The 12,500-nt window shown below is 37.5% G+C and overlaps 2 protein-coding genes across 5 annotated transcripts in view; one reads left to right on the plus strand and one right to left on the minus strand.

Moving 5' to 3' along the window:
* LOC137972388 (tetratricopeptide repeat protein 28-like) overlaps positions 1–12,500 on the minus strand; it is a 99,716-nt gene that overhangs the window by 74,119 nt on the left and 13,097 nt on the right. For 2 of the 4 annotated variants that reach the window (XM_068819085.1, XM_068819081.1), the window contains 6 exons: positions 9,697–9,751; positions 8,627–8,732; positions 7,024–7,097; positions 6,506–6,563; positions 5,111–5,162; positions 4,232–4,298 (listed from right to left, as the gene is read on the minus strand). The gene's annotated coding sequence lies outside the window, so the exon portion shown is untranslated. Of the gene's footprint in view, positions 1–4,231; positions 4,299–5,110; positions 5,163–6,505; positions 6,564–7,023; positions 7,098–8,626; positions 8,751–9,696; positions 9,752–12,500 lie in introns of those variants that run through there. The other 2 variants (XM_068819082.1, XM_068819083.1) reach the window with 2 other exon arrangements.
* Positions 1–12,500, plus strand: part of LOC137972582 (ER membrane protein complex subunit 1-like) — a 164,335-nt gene that overhangs the window by 50,260 nt on the left and 101,575 nt on the right. The gene's annotated exons all lie outside the window — the stretch shown is intronic.

Here is a 12,500-nt window from a genome sequence, read left to right on the forward strand (position 1 = left end):
AACAAAATATATAAGGCTCTAACTTTGCTTAGCTTTAAAGGGGGTGTGTTACGAAATTTATAATTAGACAAATTTAGCGACTGGGAACTGGCAACCAAATCAGGGGAACGTAAAAATAATTACTTAAAACATTGAAGGAAGGTTTGAATAAAACATCAAATATAAATTTAAAGGGAGCAGGGTAAGGGGGAAACTGAAGAAGATTAAAATGGATTGGAATTTGGGTTTTTGAAAACTGTAGAGCCTAACAGTTTTATCTTTGTTGATTGAAACTTAAATTCTGTATGCTCGACAGACATTTCTTGTCACTAATTCTTACTTATTCTTACTCAATATTTGCTTCATAACTCCTTCCATTTTGAATCTCAGAGGCGGATAAGAAAACTAAAACCTTCTTTATTCTTAAAAAATTCAAGATGCATCATTTCTGACTTGCTTTCTCGGTATACAATGAAAAAATAGAGGGCACTATAGGTCGATCAAACCACAAACAAATAATTGATTACACTCTTGCAGCAAGCTAATATTCCTATTGCCTTGCAACGTCCCTCTTTACAACCAGTTGAGAAGGAAAAATGAATCCCATTACAAATAAGTTAAAGAGAGATGGATTATTTGCGTGCGTGCGTCAGTCACAACTGAATGACCGCGATCACTTAATTCAGTTTAATTCAGAAAATATACATAACAGAAATACTGAGAGAGTTGGAGTTAGCTTTAACCAAAGTACAGAGGAAGCAACAGGAAGCAAGTAAAAAGTAACCAACGAATGATATAAGAAATTAATCATATATTGAAACGCGGATATGAAGTCAAGTGAAGCTATGATCCTCGCTTTTATGAACGCAATTTTAGCAATTGCGTGGAGTCCGTAGGGAAGCCTGAAAATTCAAGTCTTCAAGGAGGTAACGGGTTCAAACCCCGATGAAGTCTTGAATTTTCAGGCTCCTCTTCCGACTGTTACGGAATTGCTAAAACTGCGTTCATAACTGCCGGCGAGGATCATATGTTCACTCAAAAAGTAATCAGAACTGGTCTATTAAGCATAAAATGACTTTGTTATCGGACAATGTTGAGAAACATCGAGCATTTTAATTACTACTGTCGTTCCTAATGGATGCGGACTGATGAGGCCAAACAACGACCCTGCCGAATTACAATTGATGGTTACGACATTCTCGAGCAACTCCAATTAGAAAGTTATTAGGAGAGGTATTTCAATGACAAATGAAACATAAAGAACACCAAGTCATTTTATACTCGATGAAACTGTGCAAATTATGAGGCAGTTCTTTACGGAACGATGACTGTTTATATCCAACTAGTTGGTTGCTTCATTGCTCCCAGCAACTGACGGTTTAGTCTCGCGAGGTTTAAGGCTGCAAAAGGAACTCAAATATATGAAGCTGTAGTCTTGCTTAGCTTTGAGTGTGACTTTTAAGACGATGAGGCATAACAGAATCAGAATTTTTAAATGCATTCTCAGGCATTCATTTTTTGCTTTGTCAAACCCTCCATTTTGATGAATCTAACCGGATAAGAAACTGAAACTTACTCTACTTCATCTAGACATAAGTGAGTTAAATTAACTTACTTTCTCGATGTACAAGTAAATAATACAAGGCAGAATAGTTCTATCACAGAACAAACAAATAATTAACTACACACATTAGGCGACAATATTCAGTTAAGCTTACCTTGCAATAGTCTCGTTGAAACAGGGTAAGCATCAACAAGGAATCCAGCTACAAATCAATGAATAAGAAATATCGGTAGATCGTTTGCGTGCGTACTTCAGTCACAACTGAATAACCGTGACCACTTTGTAAAATAAACGTTAAAACAATAGCGTCATACTTCCTTGCTTTAATATAAATTATATAGAAAACAACAGAAAGCAAGCGAGTTAATGAATAAGAACTCGTTCATTACCCGTAAATTCCTCGTTCATATTATTGAAGTGCTACCGTAAAATTGACCAAAAATTCTATTCTTCTATTTCTTTGCATAGGCTGCGTTAACTAAACACTAAGTGACCCAAGTTTTAAAGCCTTGATTTCACAAAGACACATGCTTATTTTAACTAGAATTTTCCTATTTAATGCTTGGAAATCTTGAGGAAGATCGATCGAGGATAAAATGCCGTCAAGGACTCACTGGTTTCATGTCCAGAAATGCACCGAAATAGATGCGGAAGACCTTAGACAGCAATGACCAGAACCAGGCTGCTGACCAGCAGTTTTCGTAAAAACAATAGTTTTCTGGGGGTGCTCAGTCTCGCGGGCTCGTAAAAACTTAGTTTTGGTCATTGTTATTTAAGGTTATTCATTAGATGCACGCCCAATTTTGACATTTGACACGAAGTGTCCTTTTAAGGAGGCAGTGTGGCCCCTATGGGGAGCGGTCAATTAAGTTAAAAAAAAGAAAAATTAATAAAAAAATTTAAAAAAAAGTCTATTTTCAACAACAAGATAAGGATAAAGGTTAGCGTTATTTTTAGCTTTGGGTAAATGCAGCAGTTAATCTTTACTAAAGAGATGCATTTGGGGGACACTTTTGCGACGTTTTTTGTCTGTATTCCGCGACACGAGTGATGTTGAAGTTGGGCAGAAGAGCAAGGGGACACTTCGTGACGCTTATTGAAGTCGTTGTGCATGTAATCACGTGCAATGGAGTGGCAGCAAAAAAAGCACAAAGCTTCACGTTATGCACCTATCAATGTTAAGCCGCTGGGGGGGGGGGGGGGGAAGGGGGCGTAGGAGGGGGTCTGCCCGTTGTAGGGACTTTTGATCATTCGTTGAGTTCCGGCGGTCGGGACTTTTGACTTTAACCGTTACAAGAGTGGGGTCCACTGACGCCATCTTGGTTGACCTCCATCTTGAATGACCGAGAAAGACTGAAAAATAGTACCGTTATTTTGGAATTACCCACAAATCACAAGGAGCAAAGCGATTCTCTGCGTGGTGAGTGAATCTGCTCTATATATTGTAAGACAAAGGTCATGGAATCTTTTTAACAAGGTTGCGATGTAAGATGTAATCCAATAGAAAAGCTGATGATGTTTGAATATTCACGAGTTTTCTTCGTTCAAGTTGTGTATGCTTGATTGAAATCATAAGCATAATAAATGTATTTAATTAAATTTAATATCTAGGTTCTTGTTCAGTACGACGAGAGCTGTAATATTTGTTGTCTTAGTGATGAAATATAAGTAATGGCCATGAGCAATAAAAGGATGGCAATTCAAGTAAACAAAAGTAGCATAACAGTTCATGAAAGATAACAGAATTTCCCTGTTGTACTGTCTTGTTTAGTAGTATCAGTTGAGACAGTCCTCAAAACTTTAATATACTTTGCAGATGAACTATGGATTTACATGACAATTTTCCATTATAGCAGATGTTACATTTTGAAGTCATTGCTTTGTTACCTTTTAAAAAATAAAATGTATAATTTCTGTCCCTATTTCTTCTGTTCCTTTTTACCTATGCATTTTTGGGAGGAAGATGGGGTTGGAGAATTTGCACTCTTTTGACCAACAATAATGCTCCTGGGGTGAGGAATTTGCACTTTTTTGACACAGGATGACTTCCCTGGGACCGCGCATTTGAACAGAAAAACTGATCTGAGTTCAAATCCCCCGCCTATGCCCGGCGTTCCCCCCCTCCCAGCAGCTTAACATTGATAGGTGCATTATTTCTCCTACAAACCCTCAAATTAAACAGCTGAAAGCACCTATTTATGGGATGAAATACAGTCGAGTTATGTCAAATCAATAATGCCAGGAGATATCATTTCGAGTTCGGAAGCTTTAGACTCATCAATTAGAAAGCAATAGTGCTACACATGCACTATTGTATTTTTATAGCTGCATGCATCCTGTGAAGAATGAGGAATACAAGAATACATGCTATTCATATGCCAGTAAGTGGATGCGTAATGATTTCTAGAATCTACACTAGTAGATTTGCCTCAATTTAAGCTTTAAACCCTAAGCACTTATTACTTTTAATTCTTCGTTCATCCAACAGGGAAAATTGAATCATATATGGATCACAAGTGTATGGAAAAAGGGTGTCTTTTACATGAATAATGGCAGTGATATTTTTCACTGTAACCCACAAACAAAACATATAGCACAAGTTATACGTAATCAGAGCTTGTTTGCATCACGTGAGTCATATATGTACATTGTATACAATAAAGCTTTGAGTAATGATAAGCAACTTACCACTCTTGGTCCAAACGGATGCTCTTTTGTGTGAGCTCAAGCAGTAGCTTTATCAAGAGAAAGAACTCTGCAATGGTGATTTGATGTGGTTACTACACTTGCCTATCAAAATTAGTCTCTGAATAAAATACTTCTATAAGGTTTGACTCTCCTAACAAGAATCATTGAAGCCGGGCACACACATCACGTACAATGCACACAGAGCGTCGTAACTGCGGAATACAGCTGCACCTCTTAAGAGATACATGTACAGTAACTGTTCACGTAGTGTAAAATTATTACCACCCATCCCCTGGTAGTGTTCTAAGTATCTTATACTGAAGTGAATAGTCGTAGTGGAAAATACCACCCATTCTCTTGAAATGTTGTTAAGTATATTCTAAAGTGGATATGCTGATACGCAGTAAAAGTAGTTTAAATATTAATTAAAGTATAGAAATGGCTAAGTAAGTGGATACACGGACACGCAATGTCATGTCCTTAACTGAAACTGTGTTTTTACACACTTCAAAGAGCATTTGCACCGAGCTCAGACGATGTACCAAGTCACATTTACTCATCAGCTTTGTCAAGCATTACAAGAGGAGCAGAAGGGATACTCTAAGTAAAAGTTCTACCAATCGATTTTCAACTACACTGCCTGAATTCTTCAATGCATTCTTACTCATCATTTGCTTCGTACGTAACTCCCCCGAGCTCCTTTTTGAATCTCAGCCAATGAGAAAACTAAAACCCTCTTCATTCAGAAAAAATTTCAAGATATACAGCATTTACTTACTTTCTCGATGTACAAGGAAATAATAGAGGGCAGTTTAGGTCGATCAAACAACAAACAAATAATTTATTACACCGTTGCAGCAAGCTAATATTACTAATTACCTTGCAATGTTCCTCTTTACAATCAGTTGAGCAGGAATAGTGATGAACACCACTGCAAATAAGTTAAGGGATAAGCGGTGGATCTTTTGCGTGCAGGTGTCACTCACAACTGAATGACCGTGATCACTTAATTCAGTTTCATTCAGAAAATAAAGTTGTTAGCTTTAATTCAAAGTAAAGAGAAAACTACAGGAAGTAAGTAAAAAGTAATCAGAACTGGTCTATTCATTAAGCATAAAATAACTTGTTCTTGTTTTTAGACAGCGTTGAGAAACAACGGAAAACTTAATTACCACTGTCGTTCCTAATGGATGTGGATTGATTTGTGGCCAAGAAATGACTCTGCAATTATAATTGATGTGGGTACGACATCACCGACTCTCTCGATAAAATAGTCCTCTATAACGAAAATGTGAGCAGCGTAGTAACTCAAAAGTTATTAGGAGAGGCATTTAAACGACAAATGAAACATAAAGAACACTGAGTCATTTCATAATCGATCAAACTGTTCAAATTAATGAGGCAGTTCTGAAATAAGGAACGAGATAAAATGCCTGTTAAATCCAAACAGTTGATTGTCCCATTGCTCCTAAGAACTGCTGGTTTAGTCTTGCGAAGCTTAAGGTTGTAAAGGGAACGCAAATATATGAAGCTCTAGTCATTCTTCACTTTGAGTGTGACTTTAAAGCCGATGAGGCATAGAATTCATCAATGCATTCTCAGGCACTCATCTTTTGCTTTGTCAAACCCTCGATTTTGAATCTAACCGGATAAGAAAACTGAAACTTAGGACGCTTTCCTTTTGTCAGAACTGGCTGGCCAGACCAGTCAGTCTTCAAAGAAAATGCAACAATTTAAAGCAACACTTGCATGATAATCCCTCGCATTCTTCTGGAGGAGTATATATCATCTTCGAAATGTATTAATTAGATGGCGTTATTGACTTAGTCCTTCGAAATGCCTAGTCAGGCCAGTCAGTTCTGTGCAAAGATTGAAGCGTCCTTTCGGAAAGCGTTCGATTCCAAACTCGGCGTCATTTGTGAGTTGAGTCTGTTGGTTCTCTTCTCTGCACGGAGAGGTATTTCTTCGGGTACTGCTCCGGTTTCCCCTCTCCTCAAAAACCAACATTTGACTTGAATTGCGTTGATTGTTAATTTCAGTTTACAGTGTCCCCAATTAGTGCTCCAGGGCTAGAACGACTAGACACTTAAACAAAGTTCCTTCCTTCCTTCCTTCCTTCCTTCCTTCCTTGCTCTACTTCATCATCTTACCATCAAAGACTTAATTAACTAATTTTCTCGATGTACAAGCAAAGAATAGAAGGCAGGATAGTTTATCACGCAACAAACAAATAATTAACTATATATAATACGGTGGGCTAGAATATCCAAATACCTTGCAATACTCTCGTTGCGTCCGTACTTCTGTCACAGCTGATGAATGACGGTGACCGCTTCTCAAAATAAACGTAAAAACGATACCGTCATACTTCCTTGCTTTGATATAAAGCCGGTATAGAGAAACCAACAGAAAATAAGAGAAAAGGAATCAGAACTCGTTCATTACGCATCAAATTCCTTTTTCATACTATTGAAGCGCTACTGTGACCAAAAAATGAAGTCTTCTTGTTCTTGGATTTCAAAACTATGTTTACTTAACACTAATTGACCCAAGTTTTAAAGCCTTGATTACAAAAAGACACTTGTGTATTTTAACTGGAATTTTCTTATTCAATGGTCCGCCATTCCTAGCTTTTAAATCTTGAGGGAGATGATTCTTGGTTACTTTCAGGGCTTTTAAATTACATCAAAAGAAAAAAAACCAAGAGATATGTAATCGGAGCTGCAGGTTTGATTTGCATGAGTCATACATTAATGAGACAACGGGGCCATAAGGAGCAATGAGCGACTTACCACTGAGTGTTGGTCCAAACGGGTGCCTTTCAACAGCAAAAGTTTCGTGGAGGTGAAGGAATGGCTTCGTGAGTCTGAAATTTCAATTTTACGTGGTTATGCCATTATCAAGTCTCTTGGTAAAACATTATCTTGTAGGAAAAGTGTTTTAACTTTCTTAACACAAATTATCTGAGTAATACTGGAGCATAAAACTGAAAAGTTCTTAAGGGAAATAACAAATGGAACAGGAAGAGCAAGAAGTCATTTCAACTACGATCAAATTGCAAATTAATTCAGCCGTTCAACACGGAAAGAGATCAAATGATTGTTACCCAAATAGTTAATTGTTCCATTGTTCCGAACTACTGATGGCTTATTCCTGTGCGGTTGAGGTCGTTATGGGAACGAAAATATATAAGGCTCCAACCTTGCTTAGAAGCAAGGCTGTGTTACGAAATTTATAATTAGTTAAATTTAGGGACAGGGAACTCTGGGGGCAACCAAATCAAGGGAAACGTAAAAATATATAACTACTTAAAACATTGAAGGAAAGTTTGAATAAAACACCAAATACAAATTCAAGGAGGCAGGGCAAGGGCAAAACTGATGAAGATTATAATGCATTGAAATTTGGGTTTTTGAAAAGTGTGCAGCCAAACAGTTTTGTCTTTGAACAAGGAAAGGTTACGTTTTATACAAACGTTGGCCGTGTAGCACTTATATTTTAAACAGAGTTAACTGAGTAGAGTAATCTAGCACTTCACATTACACTCTACTCAGTTAACTTAGTTTTGTCTTTGTTGTTTGAAACTTAAATTCTGTATGCTCGACAAACATTTTTTGTTACGAATTCTTACTCATCGTTTGCTCATAACTCCCTCCATTTTCAATCTCAGCACCGGATAAGAAAACTATATTCACAATTCATCAAAAAAAAAAAAATTCAAGATACATCATTTCTGACTTGCTTTCTCGGTGTACAAGAAAAAAATAGAGGGCAGCATTGGTCGATCAAACCACAAACAAGCAAGCTAAATATTCCAATTGCCTTGCAACGTTCCTCTTAACAACAATTTGAGCAGGAAGAATGAATCCCACTACAAATAGTTAAAGAGGTATAAGAAATACTGGTGAATTTTTTTGCGTGCGCGCGTCAGTCACAACTGAATGACCGTGATCACATAATTCAGTTTAATTCAGATACCGCAGGAATACTGACAGAGTTGTTAGCTTTAATCCAAAGTTCCGAAATAGCAACAGGAGGCAAGAAAAAAAGTAATTAACGAATGAAATGATATATGAAATGAATCATATTATATTGAAGTCCGGATATGAAATCAAGTCAAGCTACGATCTTCACAGTTAAGAACGCAATTTTAGCAATTGCGTACAGTCAGTAGGGAAGCCTGAAAATTCAGGTCTTCAACGAGGTCACGCGTTCAAACCCCATTGAAGTCCTGAATTCTCAGGCTTCTCGTCGGAATACGCAATTGCTAAACTTGCGTTCATAACTGCGAGCATCATCGCTTCACTTAAAAGTAATTAGAACTGGTTTATTAAGCATAAAATGACTTGCTCTTGTTATTAAACAATATTGAGAAACAACGGGCAACTTAATTACCTCTGTCGTTCCAGATGGATGAGGATTGATGTGAGGCCAAGAAATGACTCTCCCGAACGGTGATTGTTCAGGTTACCACGTTATTGGCTCTCGATAAAATAGTCCTCTATGAACAGAGCAGCAACTCCAAAGATATTAGGAGAGGCATTTAAACAACATAAAGAACACCAAATCATTTCATACTCGATCAAACTGTGCAAATTAATGGGGCAGTTCTTTACGGATAGAGATCAAATGACTGTTATCCAAATAGTTGATTGTCTCATTGCTCCAAACGACTGAGGCTTAGTTTCGCGAGATTTAAGGTTGTTAAGGGAACGAAAATATGTGAAGCGCTAGTCTTGCTTCACTTTGAGTGTGACTTTAAAGCCGATGAAGCATAACAGAATCAGAATTCTTTAATGCATTTTCAGGCACTCATCTTTTGCTTTGTCAAACCCTCTATTTTTAATCTAACCGGATAAGAAAACTGAAACTTAGGACGCTTTCCTTTTGTCAGAACTGGCTGGCCAGACCAGTCAGCCTTCAAAGAAAATGCAACAATTTAAAGGAACACTTGCATGACAATCCTTCGCATTCTTCTGGAGAAGTTTATATCATCTTCGAAATGTATTAATTAGATGGCGTTATTGACTTAGTCCTTCGAAATGCCTGGTCAGGCCAGTCAGTTCTGTCCAAAGATTGAAGCGTCCTTTCGGAAAGCTTTCGATTCTTAACTCGGCGTCATTTGTGAGTTGAGTCTGTTGGTTCTCTTTTCTGCACCGAGAGGTTTTTCTCCGAGTACTGCTCCGGTTTCCCCTCTCCTCAAAAATCAACATTTGACATGAATTGCGTTGATTGTTAATTTCAGTTTACAGTGTCCCCAATTAGTGCTCCAGCGCTAGAACGACTAGACACTTAAATAAAGTTCCTTCCTTTCTTCCTTGCTCCACTTCATCTTACTATCAAAGACTTAATTAACTAATTTTCTCGATGTATAAGCAAAGAATGGAAGTTAGGATAGTTTATCACACAACAAACAAACAATTAACTATATATATAATACACAGTGGGCTAGAATATTCACATACCTTGCAATACTCTCCTTGCGTTCGTGCTTCAGTCACAACTGAATGACGGTGGCCGCTTCTCAAAATAAACGTAAAAATACCGTCATACTTCCTTGCTTTGATCATAGTTAATAGATGTAGGCTGGTTATGAAACTCGACAAGTTTCTTTGTTTCATGTTTTTGTTTGCTTTTTTGGCCTTGACCCTGCACAAAACCCGACAAAAACACTCTTTTTTCGGCAGGATAACCAATCAACAGCTTCGACTAATTTATTCGAAATTAACTTGCGAACCAAAAACAAAAGATTGTGCAGGGTCACGGTCTGTTCAGCATCTAATTGCGACTGAATTGTTCCTCCTTTTGAAATTCTCAGGGTTTCATAACCAGTCCCTAGATTAACTATGCTTTGATATAAAGCCGGTATAGAGAAACCAACAGAAAATAAGAGAAAAGGAATCAGAACTCGTTCATTACGCATAAAATTCCTTGTTCATACTACTGAAGTGCTCCTGTGACCAAAAAAAGAGGTCTTCTTGTTCTTGGATTTCAAAAGTTCTATTTACTTAACACTAAGTGACACAAGTTTTAAAGCCTTGATTACAAAAAGACACTTGTTTATTTTAACTGGAATTTTCTTATTCAATGGTCCGCCATTCCTAACTTTAAAATCTTGAGGGAGCTGATTCTTGGTTACTTTCAGGGCTTTTAAATTACATTAAAAGAGAAAAAACCAAGAGACATGTCATCGGAGCTGGAGGTTTGCATCGCATTAGTCATATATTAATGAGACAACGGGGCCATAAGGAGCAATGAGCGACTTATCACTGAGTGTTGGTCCAAACGGGTGCTTTTTAAAAGCAAAAGTTTCGTGGTGGTAAAGCAAGGGCTTCGTGACTCTGAAATTCCAATTTTACGTGATTATTCATTATCAAGTCTCTTGGTAAAACATTGTCTTGTGGGAAAAGTGATTTATTAACTTTCTTAACACAATGTTATCTGAGTAATACTGGAGCGTAAAACTGAAAAGTTCTTAAGGGAAGTAACAAATGGAACAGGAAGAACAAGAAGTCATTTCAACTTCGATCAAATTGCAAATTAATGCAGCAGTTCTACACGGAAAGAGATAAAGAGATTGTTACCCAAATAGTTAATTGTTCCATTAATCCGAACTACTGATTTCTTATTCCTTCGCGATTGAGGTCGTTTTGGGAACGAAAATATATAAGGCTCTAACCTTGCTTAGCTTTGAAGAGGCTGTGTGATGATAATTAGGCAAATTTAGCGACGGGGAACTCAGTGGCAACCAAATCAAGGGAAGCGTGAAAATATACAACTACTTATATCATTGAAGGAGGGTTTGAATAAAACATTAAATATAAAGAAATACGAAAAAATATAAGACTCTAACCTCGCTTAGCTTCGAAGGGGCTGTGTTACGAAATTTATATATAATTAGCCAAACTTGGCGAGTACGAACGGGCAACCAAATCAAGCGAAACGTAAAAATACGTTGAATTTACTTAAAACGTTGAGCAAACGTTTGGGGAGAGCAAGGGCAAACCTGAAGAAGATTATAATGTATGGAATTTGTGTTTTTGAAAACTGTTTAGCCTAACAGTTTTTCTTTGTCGTTTGAAACTTTAATTTTGTATGCTCCACAGATATTTTTCATCACGAATTTTTAATTATCATTTGCTTTATAACTCCCTCCATTTTGAATCTCAGCACCGGCTAAGAAAACTAAAACCTTCTCTATTCATAAAAGATTCAAGATAAATGCATCATCATTTTCTGACTTGCTTTCTCGGTGTACAAGGAAAAAAATAACGGGCAGCATAGGTCGATCATACCACAAACAAATAATTTATTACGCCCTTGCAGCAAGCTAAGTATTCAGTCCTATTGGCTTGCAAAGTTCCCCTTTACAACGATTTGAGCAGGAAGAATAAATCCCACTTCAAATAAGTTAAAGAGGTATAAGAAATACTGGTGAATTGTTTGCGTGCCCACGTCAGGCACAACTGAATGACTGTGATAACTTAATTCATTTCAATTCAGATACTAAATACTGACAGAGTTGTTAGCTTTAATCCAAAGTTCCGAGAAACCAACAGGAAGCAAGAAAAAAGTAATTAACGAATGAAATGATATATGAAAAGAATGATATTATATTGAAGTCCGGATATGAAATCAAGTCAAGCTGCGATCTTCGCAGTTATGAAGTCAACGCAATTTTAGCAATTGCGTAGAGTCGGTAGAGAAGCCTGAAAAATCAGGGGCCGGTTCCTGAAAGGAGGAATAACTCTATTCTTGGAATATATGTGCCTTATTCCTGGGATAACTTTATCCCCGGAATAAATTCTGTTCCTGAAAGAAGGAATAGCGCTATTCAGGAATATATCTGGGATAAATTTATTCCACCTTGCGAGGTGGTAATAAATCGCTATTCCATGGATAAATCTGCAAAAACAAGATGGCCGACATGTTGCTGTTTGTTGCTAAGGCTTTTTAATGCACGTCTGGATGACTACTTAAGCGAGAACGACGTCAAGTCGAGATTCCGTTTTGGTTGAGACTCCATAAATTACCTTGCCGATTTGTTGTCCGATGATCTAGCGAGAAACACCGCTCGTAATCACGCACTTTCGCCACTTGTTCAAGTTCTTGTAGCCTTACGTTTCTTCGCATCTGGAAGTTTCCTAGAGGTAATCGGTAACAGCGGTAATCACCGGACTCAAAATCTGTTATTCCCGAAAAACCGGGCGTGTTGTCATAAACTTCGACAATCATTTTACTTGTATCGGAGGGCTCGCCCAGTGCCGGT

The sequence above is a fragment of the Montipora foliosa genome, chromosome 10 (assembly GCF_036669935.1).
Source record: "Montipora foliosa isolate CH-2021 chromosome 10, ASM3666993v2, whole genome shotgun sequence".
Lineage (NCBI taxonomy): Eukaryota > Metazoa > Cnidaria > Anthozoa > Scleractinia > Acroporidae > Montipora > Montipora foliosa.